The 14,332-nt window shown below is 35.3% G+C and overlaps 1 protein-coding gene across 1 annotated transcript in view; it reads right to left on the reverse strand.

The window, feature by feature from the left end:
* The window catches only part of FBXL17 (F-box and leucine rich repeat protein 17), a 437,862-nt gene that overhangs the window by 193,253 nt on the left and 230,277 nt on the right, over positions 1-14,332 (reverse strand). The window lies entirely within an intron of this gene.

Consider the following 14,332-nt stretch of genomic DNA (forward strand, 5'->3'; position numbering starts at 1 on the left):
TGCTTAAAATACATTACAGTTAAACTGAGGTTCAGGTAAGAATTCTCATAAATATTTAATAAACTCTAATCCTTACATTACATTGCAGGTTAGAATAATGTCTGGTAGTAAAATAAAATATTTAGTTTTAATAACAGTAAAGAATAATCCATAATGTGTTTGGTTAATTTATGTGTCAAATTCCTCTGTCTAGAAAACACAATGTCCCTCCTCTGTTTATGTTCTGGTGTTAGCTTTGGCACTGTCCTATAATCTGAGAAAAATTATGACTTCAGATAATCAAGTATTTTTTAGTTCCATATTACTTTATATATTAAAATTTATTTGAAAGCACCAACAAACATTAACTAGTATCTTTGCTGGGATTAGAGATCAGAGTATCTCCACAAAGCCTCCAGCTCGTACATGTGCACCATATCTGGACTTTTCTAATGACCTGTCACATGCCAAGGAAAAGTGAACAGAGGCCAGATGAGACCAACCCTTGGCCTTGAGAAACTAGAGGGTGAGGCTAGAGCTGAGAGGGTCTATATTTATACAAATAAGAAATTCACAAAATTTGGAGTTGTTTTCTCTTCATTGCCAAGATATGTTTACAGGTCTTGTTAAAGACGTTCCTGAAATGAGTACACAAACAGGTCTTTTCAATTAAATACATGAGGGATGAGTGTTTACCAAAGGGAAGAGAATGAACACAAGCAGAAAGTACTGGATTTGTGCATACTGTCAAGTTGCGTTATTATTTTAGAAAATTTGATTATTTTTGTTTTATTTTGAAGAAATGATGATGATGTGAAGGACTAATTACAGTATGCTCTCTTCAATTCCCAAATTAAATAAATAGATAATCAATCTGTGAGATAATTACCCAGAGAATCAGCAATAGAGAGGAGAAAAAAAAAAACATTCGTAAACCACTTACTTAGACAAACAGTGAAATATTTAATTAAATATTTAACCTTACACATACACAGACTTCTTCACACCTCTTCACGCCTCCCTCCTCCCTACCCCCTAATACCATGTATCATACACACTTCCAAGTATACTTCTACGGAAAGTCAATTAAAATTCAATTTTTATAATTTAATAAAAGTGGGAAATATTTCCTTATTGAAAAACAAAATCCCTTTTTTCTACGTTTTCCATGCCATAATATACTCGTATGATAACAATTCTGCTAAAAATCTTAATCTACTTTTAAAAGGTAAAATGCAATAGCTTAGGGACTGGAACTACTGCCCCTTGAGTTTTATAAGAAAATTCAGTCCTGCAACACCTTTCTCCCCTTCTCCCAATCTTGTCAATAATTTGCTAAGGAAAATCAAAACTTTATAAGGAAGCAAAGCTGAATCCACTGATGCGGAACGTTAAAACAATTACTAAAGAAAATTTCCTTTTAATTTTTAATAAGAAACTCCATCATGAAATGTATCCAAAAGCTAAAAAACTAATGTGTACGGCTAGATACTCTGCAAGAGTCACCAATGAAAAAATATTACAGCAGACAGTGTTTAGCATCTTACTGTCTTAGAAGAATTTTCTTTACTACCCATTTAAGTTCACAGTCTTGACAATTTTAACATCTTTTGATTTAGTAATTTCACTGCATTTATATTGGCAAAGATTATATGCAGACCTGAATGAGAGTTAAGTGGGTAGATCTGTGTAAGGGTAAGGATAACAGAATAAGATTTAAAATTTTTAACTCAGTAGGGTGTCTCTGTTTTATTCAATGCCTAACTTTATTTCAAGATGTAAGAAAACATCTGATAATGTGGGAAAAAACAGCATGATTTTAAAAATCAAAGCCATTAAGTACTTCGAAAGCCACAGATTCAGGATGCTGGAGCCAGAACCCATGTGCATGTACTATAATCCTTAATCTTAGATGTCCACATTCTCCTCCTCTGTAGTTCCTCTATCAATGTTCCAAAGCAGCAGCATAAAGTCTATGCTTTAAACATCAAAATTTGTACTTGCACCTTGTATGCTCTTGGCAGCTTGCAAAGTTAAGAGCCTTGGGCTCTTAAACTAAAAATGATTACTAGCGCACAGATATTAAACACAATCTGTGGCACTTAGCAGTGTGTGCTACTTCAGTCATTATTTTGTGCAAATTAAGCTCCCTGCAACCGGTTAGTTAGTTAATCAAGAAGTAAGGGCAAAAACACGAGGGAAAAGCTCTTCTGCACAAACAAGTTACAAAAATCATCTTTCTGATAAAATGGATAAAATTAATTATGTACCTCTGTGTCTCTTATATCCAGAAACTTGTTCAAACCCTGGTAAACTTGGTAATTCTATAAGGGAGAGGCTACTATTATACAATCAAGTTTCCTTAATACAAATGCCAGCAGTACATGTATACAACACTGTGAAAACAGTATTTGCTATTTGGAAAAAGAAAAAAAATCCAGGAAACCTCTCCCTACTCACTCATTCTATTTCTCTCCTATATCTTTAAAGATTACCAAAACTATTTCTAAATCCCATTCTGGTTATACACACAATAAACATTTAGAAATTTCTCATTCATGAATAAAGATGTGTCTGTGGTTAAATACCACAAACAAAAGCTGCCAATGTGCTCCTACTGTTTTATGGGAGAAGGTCTTTTCATAATTGAAAATACATTACTTTTAAAATCTGTAAGGGCTCTCATATTCTGTTCTAAAAACGTTACTGTCTAAACCATTTCTGAGGACTAATTATTACATGATTTACTATGAGGGGAAACCTTATGGAAGCTGAAACAAAAATAAAAATGATTTTAAAAGCCTAAATTTTGAAAAGCTCATAACGAAATTGATAGAAACAAGGGTACAAAAAAATAAACCAGTGAGTGACCTTCTATGAAAAATCAACTTAATATTTATCTTGGCATGCCTTTTTCTTATGCATTTTATCAGAACATTTTAAAATTGGTAGGGAACCAATGCTAGCATCCATCACACCAAGGGAAAAAAACTTGCTTCTCTGGCCAAATACGATAAGTGATATATTTAGCTTTTCTATTTTACATATCAGTGAGTCCCTTTTAGAAAGCAAATGTGTCATTTATGACATTCATTTCAAAATCATAACATGTCATATGTTTCCATTTAGGGGCAGGAGGACATGTATTTTTATTCCTATTAAGCATTTTATATGTGCTCAGAATCCCACTTTTGAAGATCTCTAAGCAACTTTTATAAATACCATCAGATGGCAAAGTTGTTTACCTACAATATGAAAATGAAGAAAGAACTGGGAACAGAAATCAGTGGGAACCTCAGACACTTTCTCACTTAATATGTGGTATTTATTTAACCTTTACCGTACTGTTAGGATGGAGAAGAGGAGATGGTATTTATGCCCATTATGTGGGAAAACTCAAGCTACATAAAATTTAAATAAATTACTTTAGCAAGCTATTTAACAAAGAAATTGGAGAACTGAAGTCTCCTTCAGCTTTAACCCTACCTACTACACAGAATGAATCAATCAAGTAGCTATTTAAATTAAGAAGATGCTATTTAATAGCTAACTGATTTGATCATTTCCTGACAACTGAGATCATTTTTCTGTTCGACAAATCTTAGTATTTGTTGGGTTAGGAACCTTTATGTACAATTGATCACTGTTAATATCAGGCCAGAGGTAATAAATAGCAAATGTAGTTACATTTTATTCACAATAAGGGCTGATATGATGATAAATGGAATCATTCATAGAGTTTTCACCTTGAAGTCAGATGCCAGAACAAAATGACACAAATCCAATTGTTTGAAAAGCACTAAGAATTTTATGAAAAGAACTGTCTTCTTAGAAATAAGAAAAACTGATAAATCAATTTCCCAGACAGGTAGAATCAATGCTGAACGTGGACATGCTGTCTATGCCCAAACGTTACTTTAAAAAATATAGATAAAATCATTGTTTACAAGTTTAAAATTCTGAAGAGCTGAAAATGCTCTGGGTCTGTTTAAGCCATATGATTACCATATCAATCTAGTTATCTTCCCACATACAGATTCAGTGTTTTAAAAATGGTTACGCTTGTTAGCAATTCCATAAAGTTAAAGAGTCCAAAAAACATGATCGATGACTGCAACACAAAATATCCTATCTGAACTTGTTTACAAATGTTAGTTATCCTTTGCATATGCATAATTTATTTAGGCATGGAGAGCCCACAAATGCAGCACCTACAAAATGATTTTTCAGCTCGGTAAGAAACCATTAATTCATTATCAATATCACAGCTCCTGTGCAAATGGAAAATACGGTGTTTTCCAGACATGAGCAGGAATAGCTTCTAATTTAGACAGTTACCCACCTAGGACAACCTTTCTGTTACAAGGTCCATTTTCTCCAGAATGTCTTTGGAGGCAGCTCAAAATTAATATCAAATTTATGGGCAAAATTTTGTCCCCAAGGCCCACCAGAAATGTGCATATGTTATGTGATAGCAAGCAAGGGAGAGTGGAGTAGGAGACAGAGAAAAAGAACACAGTCAAGCTTTCTTGTATCCACATATGGGTCCAGATTTGGAACTCAGATTATCCAGGAGTAACCTCTTAGAAGAGCAAGTCTGGCATCAGGCAGACAGCAAACAAGGTATGTTTCCCTTATTTTGGAGGTGGGGGTTCAGGCAGCACCAACACGGTGCCTGGACAGTCAGTCAGTACAGAAAGTGAAAGATCAGGAAGTAAGGAGCTGTCTGAGCAACCAGGAGGCAGTGTGAAGTTCCAGGTTAGAGAGGGCAGGCCCTGTGACAACTGCTGAAAGGCCGGCAGAAGCACGCCAAACCTGAGAGATCTGTTTTGAGTTTCACGCTGGAAGTTAAAGATCCCCGTGAGAGGTATAGGAGAAAGAAAGCCAACCTCCAGTGTGTCAGCAATTAGAGAGTGACACGGATTAAATGTTCCTCTATGGAATATTCAGCCAGTTCACTGACTGGTCAAGGAGAATCAAAGTATATACATTATTTGCATAAAACCCTACCCAGAGGAAAGTGAGACACAGCTTTAAGATGTTCGTTTCTTAACACAAAGAACTAATCAACTCGCCTTTGCAAGACTGGCTTTTTGTGACATTCCGATCCCAGGTTAAAGACGCTGTATTCAGAGGTGCTGTCCCTGACCACCCAACATCTCTCTGCATCCCATCATGCTACTCTAATTCTCCAAATAACATTTTCTACTATCTCATACGTTCCTTACTTATTTATCTACCCACAACTCCTAAAACAAAAGCTCATGAGAGCAGGTAACTTGCTTATCTTACCAACCTCCAGATCTCCCAGACACTCAGTAAACTCTTAGCAGACACTACACGAATATTTGTTGAATGAAGAAACTGACAAGTATATGGTCAGGTGAATGAAAACATGAATAGTGAAATTTACTTCAGTAAAACCTCAATAAATATTTGATGATTGATTGTACTCTTTGAAGACCAGAAGTTTAATCCAAACTACTACGTACTACAGACAAGATTCTCATTAACTATCTATAAAAGTTCATGATGATATAGCAGATGTATTTTTTTAAATCAAGGATTTGATCTCTGAGCATTCACCTACTGTCCATTTTAATTCAGAAATATCCTGCCACAGAAACCAGTGTTTAAAAAAAAATATCTCTCAAACAGAATGCTGCCAAACATTCCAAATGGAAGAAAATAACTTCCTAAAAAATACATAGAGGGAGTTAAAGATTATAAACATGAATATGTAAAGGATGCAGCATTATTCAAAGAATAAATTGCCCAGTTACCTATACTCTTAAATACTTCACTCAAGGAAATGCTAAGAGTAGCATCAGATCATAAGAGAGACAGCAAAGACTCATCGTGCTTACTTGACAGTTATCAGCTTCTCCCTGATACTTCCTTTGCCACTGACACCAAATTTAACAGCCTCACTGGAGTAAAGCTTTCCCATCAGGAATCCACCAAGATATGCCTGACCCCCTGAATTGGCAATACTAGAAACAGAGTTTTAAAAACAACTCTAATGGAGTTGATAAATGGTCAAACTAACCCAAACAAAAACGAAATATACAATAGTTTGTTGTGTGATATGAATAGACACTGGCATACTTATTAGTTACTTTTTGGTACATAGAACAGCTTTCATCCTCTTAACTGATACTCTGTTATCCAAAATTTTTTCCATGTCTACAGTGGTATGATAAGTCAAAACATCAAAATATAACCATTTTCTCAGTTACTTTATAAAGAGTAGGTTAGGCCTGGTAAGGGTTTACTGCTTGTATTGCAATGTATTAATGTTTTAGAAGACTGTTCACCTGTGGATAATCTATATTAGAGACTAATTTAAGAATCCCAATTATCTCAAGGACCCTAGCATTTTAGTCAGCACACCATTCATAGCATGATTTTTATATCTATATTCACTACTAGCATTCTAAATGTAACCACTAATAGGGAAATTAATTACTTATATATCAGAGTATTATTTGCATATCATACAACTTCTTAAAGTTTTTTAAAGTATCTCTGGATTTTCCTTATCAAGAAAACATTTCATTCAATGAAGCCATCATTTTGAACCACCAGAAATTATTTTTTAATTTTTACTATGAAAAACCTCAAATAAGCAGAAAAAGTAGAGGAAATTGTATAATGAACATTCATATTCATGTACACACTCCCATAGGTCAACAATGATCAATTCACGGCCAATCTTCAGTCATCTATGTGTTGACCTACTTCTCCCCTCCCAGCTTCAAATTGCTTTTAAGAGAATCTCAAAAATTATGTATCTCAAAATATATTTTTGCATCTCAAGACATACATTATACTTGTATCTCAAAATATATTTCTAATAGATCCTCAGATTTTAGATACTTAAATAATTCAGACTATTATTATGGTTTTATTAACCTGTTCACACTCTACTGGGAGCCTGGTTATATAACACAGAACTAAAATATGCTTTAAAATGACTCCTAGGAGGCTCTTCTTGATAATTTGTAATATCAACAGCCATTTTAAACAGCTAAAATAAGTCTTTATTCCTGGCTTCTTCAGGTACCTTCTGGCAGACCCTGATTACAGAATTTTTATTCTGCTTTTAAGAATAAAATTTAGAAAGGAAAAGCAAGTTATAATGTCATAGTTTTAATCAATCACTAGAGCTTAATTTTTCTTCCTTTCTTTGCTTTCAAGGCGAAAATACTCATAAGAAGATCAATTCATTCTTGGAATGTAGATGTAGGGAGACAAATTTAGACATTTCACTACAAATACAGATGGAGCTGTAAACATAAAAGATCAGAACATCAGAAATTCCATAGCAAAAATCTGTGGTAAATTACCACCGCTTTCAGAGGGAAGACATTTTGTGGGGGAGAAAACAGTGAATGTTAACACTGCTTTCGAGCTTAAAGAGTTTGTTCTTCAAGTCTTTGATGTGAATTTCGGAGAGCTACCAAATAAAAGGGTAAGGTTGTGTCATTTTTACATCAGCCACTTGTTTCTGGGCAGGCTAGGAGGAGAGGCATTCAAGAACCTCTTCAGAACTTTGCTTTCAAAGTTTAATTATGAATGGAATAGCATAGCAGGAAGACAGGGAAATTCAATGTGTGTACATAGACCTCTGTCCACAGGCCAAGATTTTATTTCCAAAAGGACACAGGGCCTTCTCAATGAACAATGCCATGGTTAGCTCATCATACCCACACAGGGCTTGTGCCAGGACATTTAAGCCTTTCGATGTTCCACTATTCATTACTCCCTGATGCTTGCCAAGGACCAGACTGAGCCCATTCAGTATAAACTTAGTGCTGGGCCCAATCAAAGGAGTTCAAGGAAAACATGAACAAGTGTTTTGTATGCAGAATCCAGCCGCTGGCAGTGTCTATTAATATAACGCTGTTCCCAGCTAATTCTTCTCATTTAGAAAATGGCTTTTGAACTAAACTGAGTTACCTCTCTGCTGTATTTTAACATTAACTGACACAAAAAGGAGAACATGTTTGTAATTAGTCACTTTAAAATATACTTTGTGATAGTAATTTTCCAAGCAATGTTCTCCCACACTTTGCAATGGCACATGGGCAGGGAAACTGGACAACAAGTGCCAACTTTTAATCATCACCTATACTCATCTGTTGCTTTTATTTTAGTTAACAGAACAGTTTCAAAACTGCTAAAAATATAGAATTGAATGTACAAAGGATGCTACCTCAGTTGGGAGAAATGGTAAGGATATTCTCTACAAAAATTTAAAAACAGACATCATAGAAACAAAAAACCCTTGAGAATGTGATGTATTTGACAGAGATCTGTGTGAATAGGTTGACAGGTTCCCAGGGCAGCTGTGCTCCCGCTCCTGGGCTGGGGTGCTCATTCAGTGCGGAATGTGAGTGGCTGGGGCTCAAATGAGATGAGTTGATTCAGTCCCGGAAGCTTGTCCTTAAGGAATGAGGATTAATTACAGCTTTTCCCCCTCAAGCCCCGAAATGCATGGCCATTACAAACTAAAGAGTTTCTGTCTCCAAAGAGTGAGATTCATAAAAATGGAATATGGAGAGATACAGGTTGCATCAGAGATGCTGATTCCCACCAAAACAAACTCACAAGTGACCTGTATTATTTTTAAACACTAAAATTACTGAAATTTAGTGCCAAATCAGGAAAATAATTTATTACAAGTTTTAGTTTCCATCTGCTGTCTTTATTTCCAGCAAATTTTTAGAACTGAGGAAACAAAACCATGAGTGTGGTGATTAAAGAGACACAATTAGACATAGCTGAGTTCTAATCCTGATTTTACCACTCACTGGGACCTTGGACAAATTATTTAATCTTTCTTAGCCACAGGTTTCTTATTTGTAGAATGGAAATAATGCCTACATTGTTGCTTTGAATTTAGAATGTATATGGTGTTGGGATAACTTTCCATTCCAGATTAGTCCACCCTTCTGATCAGAAATGCTCCAGTCCAAAGCTACTGCTTACTGCTCGCCCTGGTTTTGCTCTCATTTAAGTTCACCATGGTACATATGGAACCAACAACAAAAACCACAAAACAAAAAACCTTCATGAGAAGACACTTCTGCAAACACAGCACAGGCATAATTTTCATCATGTGTTGCTAAAGTTTAACCATCCAAAGAATTCCTGGCAGAAGAAATATTTAAATCACATCGTTTATAAGATTGGAAATCTTATAACAAAGCAATTTTCTCATGACATTTTTTTTCTGCTAATATTATTTACTATTCTAAACACTGTAAAGTCAGAGTTGAGAGACTAAATAAAAGAGGTAATAAAGACTGGTAGGAAAAGGTGATAAACTTTACCACAATGAAGCCAATCAGAGGGGGAAGAAAAGATATTTGTCCTCGGAATTACTGAGTACTTTGCAAGTATGTGTAACATCTTGTGGAGCTGTAGACCTATTTAATTTTTCCGTTGTTAAAGGTTTTATTTTATGTGAGCCAGTTAATCTGCCTTTACCGTGCAGTTAATCTGTCCTTACTCTGCTTAAAACCATCAGCTACGAATTCACTTGGATAGAATTTGGAAAGCAATTAGAGCAAAAAAGACCCATTTCATCAGCTTTATACAATTATGCAGAAGGTAACCTGTATTCAGTAATTCAATTTCTAAAACTTCAGAAAACTTCCTGCAGCTTACGGTTTTAAGCTGCAGCCATTTTTCCTTTCCAGTAGCACGAGGGGCTTTCAAATTCAAACAGCGTTCCTTAGAAAAATGCACAAGGTTGGGCCATCGCCTCTGCTTCAAACACATTACATTTGCTGTTTTTGTCTTCTTGTTGTTCTTTAAATGATCATTTGGTCAGTGGATCCTACCAGCTAATATTTTCATTGTAAAATTTCACTATAAAACACTAGTAACCTAATTTAAGAAAAATAAAATATAGCATTGGTCAGCAGGGGTTTGCAGGTGCCAAAAATAAAGAAAGTTTTGTGAGAAAAGATTAATTTTGAGCTTTTATGTCATGTCATTTATTTTATCAGGCAGTCTCATACTCTTCCAGTAAAACTTTTTATTTTTCAACTGTTTCAGGGCAAATAAGATATTTTCTCTTTCATTTACCACGACACTTACATCTCTTTCAGTTTGAGGTAAGAGACATTTTGGAAGCCAGTAGGGCTCCTATTTTTTAGTTAAAAGGATAATAGGTCTCTTCTGCAGTTTTTGTATTGACTATATTTATTTTACTTCTAAAAAGTTGCCCTTCATTCATTCACCCTTCTTCTCAGTTCACAGCTAAGTCACTCTTATGTTTTTTGTTGATTTCCCCTCTCTGCCCTCAGCTGCTATCCTCTTCCTGCTTCTACAGAGCAAACTGCGCCAGACACTTTGCCTTATGCTGGACATTCTCAAATTTTCTTCATCAATTTTATTCTCTCCCGTACCCAAATATTAATTTTAGATGAAATTGCATTTCTAAATGTTATTTTCATTAGAAAGATTACCTACAATAAAATAAATTAATCAATCCTCTAAGACTTCTCCTGAATTTATAGAAGATCACACAAAGATATAGTCTCAAAATGTCCATTTCAACCAGTAATACTTACTGTCTCCTACCAGAGAGATCTCAGTGCATCCCTGATGCAGAAGAGCAAAAGCTTAAAATATAGCCTCTTTCCTCCAAGAAACTTCTTATTTTAGTCGGAAGAGTAAGACTTACATGAGAAAGTTAAATTAAAACAGATATAAAGGGTAAGGGCTTCATTCAATGAGTATAACAAATGATTCATAGTTTTGTGACAAAGCAAGTGTCACAAAACAGTATGCATAGGATGTTCCCATTTCTATTAAACATGTATTTGGCTCTCTATTAAAAATGATCGGAAAGATATATACAGAGGACTCTGAGGGGTAGAAAGAACTTTACCTTCTTCACACAACTGGGACATGTTTGATTTTTTAAATGTATGAATCAACAAAGAACTAATGATAAACAAAATGGATTCAGATGAATGAATGCCTCTTGGAAAAGGCAGAACTGGTGTGGACCCTGAAGAATGGGCAGCGAAAGCACAAAGCAGTGTGGAGGAAAAGCTGTTGGCACTTGCAAAAGACTGTAACTGTGCCAATTTGGCTTCAGGAAATGATTCAGGTAAAACTGTAGTAGAAAAGTCTGGCTGTTGTAAACTGGTGAAGGCTTTGACATAATGTTGTTATTAAGCCATTAGATCTTGCATATGTTTCTCAAAGTTGCTCGGAACTATAAAGAAAGTAAAGGAGAAAACAGAGCTTTCTTTGGATACAAACCCAAGTTATAAACACAAATAGGAAAAACACGGGAAAAAAATTTAACATGCTAGAAAAGAAAGGGAGCTACATTTAACTCTTTATTATCTATGTATGTAGATTATCAGCTTCATTTCTTATCCTAGACAAAATTATAAGATTCTTCCTTAAAGGAGAACAGGAGATAAGCTTTGCTTTCAACATTTTTGCCAATATAAGTTACTTCTGAAGCCAACAATTATAAAGACAAGAAAGAGACTTTAAGCTTTTTTAGAGTTTATATTCTATTAGAAAAGAGGCCAGTAAAGCAAGAAAAACTTAATACTCCCCCCATTTATTTACTACAGAATATGCATCAAAGAGTAAAAGTGATGGTGACAGAGAAGGAACAGGAAGAAGAGCCTGATACTTAACAATTTGCAAATTAATTTTATGTATTATTTTATTGGAACTTTGCCAGAAAGTGAGGGATTAATCTTATATGAAATAGTGGAAAAATGAGGCCCACAGAAGTGAAGTGATTGATTTACTCCAGGTCACTCAAGCAGTAAGTAATAAGCTGGGCCTGAAAGCCAGTTCCTCTAAGTTTAGGGCCCTTTCTGTCACACCGCAGCACCAATCCCACCACAACATATGGCTGGGGAAAACCGAAGGTATAGAATTACCAAAGCAGGACAGGATTCTACTTCTCCTAAATACGAACACAAAATACAATTTAAATGATGGACAGTAACAAGCATTGACAAAAATGTGGGGAAATGGGGGGCCTCATACATTGCTGGTGGGACTGTCAAATGGTACAACAAGTTTGGAAAAGAGTCAAGAGTTCCTCAAAATATACCTAAAGTTACCATATGACCCAGCTATTCCACTTCCAGATAGATGGATAAACAGACAAATAGATAGATGGATAGAATGAAAGGGGAAATATATATATAATATATTAAAATATATATAATATATAAAACTATATATATAAATAAATAAATATATATATAATTTCCAGAGAAAATGAAAACCTATGCCCATATAAAAATTTACATACAAATGTTCATAACAGCATTATTCGTAACAGCCCAAAAGTAGAACCAATTCAAATGTCCATCAACTAAAAAAGGATAGATAAAATGTGGTTATACATCCATTCAATGGAATGTCATTTGGCAATAAAAAGGAATGAAGCACAAATAAATGCTACAACGTGGAAGAGCTTTGAAAACACTGTAAAGTGAAAGAAGCCAGATGCAAAGGGCACATATTATATTATTCTGTTGACACGAAATGTCCAGCATAGGCAAATCTGTAGAGACAGAAAGTAGGCTGGTAGTTTCCAGGGGCAGGGGTGAGGGAGTAATGGGGAGTAACAGCCTACTGGTTTCAGGGCTTCTTTTTGGGCTGATGAAAATATCCTATAATTAGATTGTGGTGATGGCTGTACAACTGTATGAATATAGTAAATACTTCCTTAAGATGGTGAATTTCATGGTATGTGACATATCTCAATAAAGCTGCTATTTTAAAAAGAGGTTAAAAATGAAAAGAAATAGACATATTAAAAAATAGAAAATATTACAAAAATAAATTATATAGAATTTCTTTCCTAACAACCTTTGAATTTTAAATACAACTGTGAAAAGTATATTATTTGGTAGCTTTTATTAATTGAGATAAAGAAATGAAAGTTTTTAAAGTATCATTAGGCATTGTTTTATAATTTAGTTTCCTTTGCAGCTGAAAAATATCATTTCACCAGGCTCTCTCAAAACTTTATTCTTTTCACTCCATAAGTCTTAAAGCCATTAGAAATAAAAAGGTGAATTACAGAATTCAAACTGCCTTTACAAAGGCACTTCATTTGAATGGAATATGCAGACAGATAAGGCCAAAGATATTTTTTGAAGGGATATGTGACACATACATTAATATACTTTTGGGGAGCCACAAGGACTTTGACAGGTAAGGATGGGGCACCCATTTCCTTAGGGTTGACTCATGTAAGCCCTTCCCACATCTTCCTTCTGCTCATCTCTCTCTGACGTCATGTATCTTTCTAATGGATGTCTGCTAAAAACCACTCTTATTTTAATCCTGTTTTTATTGAAATTGAATTAATTATATCCTAGGCAAAATTTTTTTCCTAAGCCTATATTCCTCTTTGTCTCTCTAAAACTTGAGAATCTATACTATAAAACATAAATAACATTCTCCTTTTTCATTTGATTCAACACATGTGCTTATCCCTCTTGAGACGTATGGTGTAGAGGTAAGAGCAGAACAGGGAACCAGACTTCCTGGGTCCTAATCCTAGTTCTTCTGCTCATGAGCTGTAGTTCTGCGGAGCCAAAGTAAGTCACTTGACCTCTCCTGGGCCAGATTTCTCATCTTGCTTCTTTGCAAGCTTGTGTGAAGATTAAATGAATTCATATATATAAAGTACTTTGATCAGTGCCATGTATATAATATAACATAAACACAGCTTAAGAGTTAGGTAATTTGTTAGTAACAAAAACAGGAACAATCTGCAGTCCCTTCCTTTATCTGCAGCTCGCACTAGGATCAGTGCAACCTAAGCCAGCTGGGCCTCCAGGCCCACAGAGTACAGGACAAGGAGCAGGACCGCTGCCTCTGTTCCTAGCCTGCCCACTCCACTGAAACCACCCTGTGGGTGCACATCAGGGAGAAGAAGGGGTGTTGAGTCCATCACTACAGAGAGATATAATACACACCAAGGATAATCCTGTCTGTAAATGAGTTATTTTAATTCCCAGTGTTCCTTTTTACTATCTACTTACTGTCTCCGTTTTCTGTTCTGTTCCTGATTTATGAGTCCTTTCTAAGTATATCTTTCTTCCTCTAAAACTACATGTGGCTGTCAGTCATTCATTGCTGTACTGCTTAAGAAAGGTCACTTGGAATGCAAAGTGGGAATCAATCTTACAGAAATTCACCTAGAATCTTGGGTACGTGCTTCCTCTCTCTCTCTCTCTGTCTCTCTCTCTCTCTCTCTCTCTCTCTCTCTCTCTCTCTCTCACTCTCTCTCTCTCTCTCTCTCTCTCTCACACACACACACACACACACAAATAATAAT

The sequence above is a fragment of the Camelus dromedarius genome, chromosome 3 (genome assembly GCF_036321535.1).
Source record: "Camelus dromedarius isolate mCamDro1 chromosome 3, mCamDro1.pat, whole genome shotgun sequence".
Taxonomy (NCBI): Eukaryota; Metazoa; Chordata; class Mammalia; order Artiodactyla; family Camelidae; genus Camelus; species Camelus dromedarius.